Here is a 5131-nt window from a genome sequence, read left to right as displayed (position 1 = left end):
GAGTAAGGTCAAGCAGTAGTCTGACCAGTTTGTTTTGTGATGTTTGTAATGTTGTTTTTAGCACCTTTGAGGTGCTTTGGTACCATGAGGTGCAAGCATAGTCGTAGTACCCTTGAATGAGTGCTCCTGCCAGAGTCTTCAGGGTATTCTTGTTTACCAGAGAGGAGATCTGGTACAAGAATCTAGTTCGTTGGTTGACTTTTTTTATTAAATTTGGATGGCATTTTGTCACAGGAAAGATTTGCCTCTTGGATGGAACCTAGGTATGTAATTTCATCTTTCGTTGTGACAATATTGTCACCCACTGTAACTGAGAAGCCGTCGGTCTTGCTGAGTTTGTTATTTGATCCGAAGAGAATGGACTCTGTTTTACCAGGTGTAATGATAGTTTGTTATCAGCGAGCCAGGTGCAGATTCCGCCGAGTTCTGAGCTGAGGGTTTTTTCAACCTGTAACTTGTTCTTGTCAGAGACCAGCAGGGCTGAGTCGTCCGCGAACAAGAACAAGTTGCAGCCACAAGCTGACGACATGTAATTTGCATAAATTACGAACAGTAGCGGTCCTAGTATGCTTCCTTGTGGAACACCACAGCTCACTGTGAAGGGGGGGGGGGATAGAGTACCGTTTACCTCCACCATCTGTTCTCTCCCCTCCAGGTAGGATTGTATCCATCTCACTGATAAACTATCAAAACCAATTGCTTTTAGCTTGTCAATCAGAATGGAGTGATTGACAGTGTCGAAGGCCTTTTGTACGTCCAGCATGACCATGCCGCAGTATTTGCCCGCGTCCACCTCTTGTTTGATGTGGTCGTTCAAATAGAGAAGGCATGTGTCAGTGGAGTGGGATGTTCTGAAGCCAGATTGGAATTCGTAGATTTGATTTTTTCCCGCTAGGTAGTTTTCGACCTGTTCGTAGAAAATTGTTTCCATGACTTTCGAGATGGAGGTAAGAATAGAAACAGGGCGGTAGTTGCCTGGGTCTAATTTGTTGCCCTTTTTGTGCAGGGGGTCACTCTCGCAATTTTGAAGTCCTTGGGGATGTGTCCCTGTTTTATGGAGAGGTTTATTATGTGTGTGATGACTGGGGTGATGGCGGCTGCTGAGTCTCTGAGGAATCTGGAGGGGATGTTGTCATGGCCAGTGGCCTTGTTAGGTTGGAGTACCTCATCTGTTGTTACCATTTCCAGTTTGAAGTCGTCTTTGCGGACCCCTAGGTTTTTGTAGTATGCTACTATATGTTCTACCCCATAATGCCCTGAGTGGGAGGGTAGTTTATTAACCAGTGTTGTGGCTATGTTTGTAAAGAATATGTTTACAGTAGGTATTTGGCCACATCCAGTTTGTCTGTGATGAGCGTGTTTTCTGTCTTTATGTTTATGCTTGTAAATCTGGTTTTTAGTTTTTTGCTGCAGCCTAGTTGGTTGTTGAGTAATTTTCAGTTTGCAGGGTTTGTTTTTGTTTTCCTCAGTTTTGTCATTGATAAAAAAAAAATGTGTGGTTTTGATCATGGTGTTTACGCCAATCCAATTTTTATTTTTTATTTAGTTGTATTCTAAAATTATATTCTATTGTATTCTAAAATGTGACTATATGGTTTTATATTAACTTAATAAATAAACAAAAAATTCAAATCTACTTATTTCAACGAACATTTCAAACTAAATAACAGATTATGCACATAAAACGCTGAAAACAACCGAAGCAACAATAGTATTTTAATGAGGCTATTATTATTATCATTATTATTTTGCAACAAGTTAGCCCTCTCATAAATAGCACATATAAATGAATAACTAACTTGAACTAACTTAATAGGGTTTGAAGTGATATTTGGCTTAAAAAATCGGTCGCCTGGCAAACATTTTTTATAAAAAAAGCCTGACGATGTGCATTGGGCCGCGGCTCTCTGATGCCTTATTTTTTGGGTCCCGGCCTGAAAAGTTTGGGAACCCCTGCTCTAGAGTAGGTTTTGAGGTCCCTCAAAACTGCTCAAAACCCACCTCTTCAACTTGGCCTTTAACCCCTAATTTCTCACTTTATATGTATATGTTGTGTCTGTCCACTATGTTTGTTACTTTGTTATTCCCCCCCCCCTATGTAAAGCGACCTTGGGTCTTTTGAAAGGCGCTATATAAAATGAAGTTATTATTATTATTGACTGTTTTGTGACAGCCGGCCTTTTGTTTTAGCTTTTTGCGGGTACAGAAAATCATATAATGATCACTTAACCGGCATGCTATCACCCCTTTGTTGGAGATCATGGACTTGTCAGAGGTCAGAATGAGGTAAATGGTGGTTTGTGTTGAATCACATACCCTTGTGGGTTGGGTGATTAGCTGGCTGAAACCGTGCAGATCACAAAACCTACTAAAGGCGTTGAAGACGGGTGCTGCTTTACGTAGCATATCCGTGTTCCAGTCCCCAATAAGAATATTTTCTACACCCTCCACCCCAGCTAAACACCCATCAAGTGTGTCATAAAAGCCACTCTGTTCTGGCGGTCTATAGATTGTGCCTACTAGTACTGAATTCGCCCTTTCGAATAAGATTTCAATCCAAACAGTTAAAATTTTGTCATGGTTAAGGTCAGTATGGTTGATGAATTTGGTATATTTGTGAATATACACACAGACACCACCTCCATACTGATTCCTATCCCTCCTGACTATTGAATAGTTTTCGATTTCAATCTCTGGATCCTGTACAGATGAATCTAGTTTTGTTTCTGTGAAACACAATATGTTTGCCTTACCGTTCAAAAACAATTGTCTGATTTCAGCCAGTTTAGGTCTCAGGCTATTAGTGTTAAGGTGGAATATGTGAAAACCGCTAAGCTGTTTGAATTCAGCCAACACTCTACTACAAGCCCCGGCATGTCAAACATAAAAATTCAGTTGGGTCCTGGGTGCTCCCAGTTGCTGCCCACATTTGAATAGCTTGTAGTAGAGTAATACAGTTAATGTTAGCTAAAATAAACAATAGGCTTACAGTGATTCTCACAACGGTAAATTACCTATGCCTAGCGACTTTCATGGAGCATATTTTCAAGCCTTTTCAACACCGATGGCAGTGTGAAAGGTAGGCTGAGATCTACAGTACCAATACACTTTATAGGCCTACAGGGTGGCGCAGGGGGTAGCTTTCTTAGTGGCGCAGGACGAGAAGCCAACCGGCATGGCCTCACGTGTGGCTCCCCAAATATTTAACTGCACTGTGATTGGCCCACAATTACCTTGCTCTCGTGTGGACGAGGGATTTAAAAAAAAGAAATAATGTAAAAGGTTGCGTGGAATGTGAATGCTGGAACCCACCACAACCGCAGAAACTAAAGAGCTGCCGTGGAAGTCCAACTTGAGTTTACAGTACATATCACAGAGGTTTAGTTTGTTAAACTGGCATGTTAAACTGTGTGAGTCAACATTTGTATAGTTAATTTTACCCTTTTACCCTTTTTCTTATTCTCTGCATTGCTTTTAGTTGATTATATGCTCATTGTAGGTATATGTTATTGCTGTGAAGCACTTTGAGCTGCAATTATTGTATTATTGTTATTTGTGGTATAAACAGTTTGTTAGCTATTACCCTAATAACCACTATAGATTAATGTGTAGGCCTACAGTTGTTGACTCAAGTATTTGTAAACATTTAATAATATTAATAAAATTATGCACGAGAATCATGGATTAAGAGAGGAAGGGGGCCTACAGAGACCACTTAGGGCCCATAATAGTGTGCTACACTCCTGGAATACTTTATGTATGACCGCGGAAGCGTGGTAGAGAGTCCACAGCCTGCCGTGAAGAAACTCTTCTCCTCTTCAGGGGAAACTCCGGTCCATGTAATATTCATCTTGACCTCGGCCACCAGGAGGGTCACAGGAGAGCAAGGTTCAGTAACCACTTGAGAAGGCGCAGCAAGTTCCTGGATCAAAATCTCAAAAAGTCCATACACACAGGGAAGCGTGTACAGGAATGGACCTAAAAAGGTACTTAGGCTTTGTCGCACTTGCAAGCCTTTTTTGTACCTTTTTTTCCTATTCACAATAACACATTACAAAGGGTACTAAAAGTACCATAAGGTAGCTCCTGATGCTACCTTTACCATGGGGGTTGTTAGTTGTAACTTAGCTCCTGATGCTACCTTTACCATGGGGGTTGTTAGTTGTAACTTAGCTCCTGATGCTACTTTTACCATGGGGGTTGTTAGTTGTAACTTAGCTCCTGATGCTACCTTTACCATGGGGGTTGTTAGTTGTAACTTAGCTCCTGATGCTACTTTTACCATGGTGGTTGTTAGTTGTAACTTAGCTCCTGATGCTACCTTTACCATGGGGGTTGTTAGTTGTAACTTAGCTCCTGATGCTACTTTTACCATGGGGGTTCTTAGTTGTAACTTAGCTCCTGATGCTACTTTTACCATGGGGGTTGTTAGTTGTAACTTAGCTCCTGATGCTACTTTTACCATGGGGGTTGTTAGTTGTAACTTAGCTCTTGATGCTACCTTTACCATGGGGGTTGTTAGTTGTAACTTAGCTCCTGATGCTACCTTTACCATGGGGTTGTTAGTTGTAACTTAGCTCCTGATGCTACTTTTACCATGGGGGTTCTTAGTTGTAACTTAGCTCCTGATGCTACCTTTACCATGGGGGTTGCTTGTTGTAACTCAGGTAGCTGACTTGACTCAACTCTACTCGCTTTGGGTACCAGGTACTTTGTTTTTCCACTGCAGATGACCAAACGTCCTCTTTTGCCCGGACATGTCCTCTTTTAACGCCTTGTCTTTGGGGGGCGTCCAGGTTTTTTTTTGTAAATTGATGAAAAATATGCAACCCCGAGCGGCTAGACCGTGACGTCACATTGATGAACATTGTTACTCAGCTGATAGAGTTGTGCCCTTCCTGATGACTTGTCTTACAGAAGTTAGCATCAGCTAAATTACTAAATGTAAATATGACCTGTGTGCGTTCCGCGCATGACGGCCCGACGCGGTACCCCACCTGGTAAGATTAAAACGCACATGGACACAGAAAAACATTTAACCTCTTCCGCCCGTGCAGTCCGTCGGCGGACTGCAAATGACATAATGGTCATAAATCAATATTTCAAGACTGTTCTATAAAACTAGCTATTT

The sequence above is a fragment of the Notolepis coatsorum genome (genome assembly GCF_963971535.1).
Source record: "Notolepis coatsorum genome assembly, chromosome: 1".
Classification (NCBI taxonomy): domain Eukaryota; kingdom Metazoa; phylum Chordata; class Actinopteri; order Aulopiformes; family Paralepididae; genus Notolepis; species Notolepis coatsorum.
The sequence above is the reverse complement of the archived record's forward strand: the minus strand, read 5'-3'. Positions refer to the sequence as shown.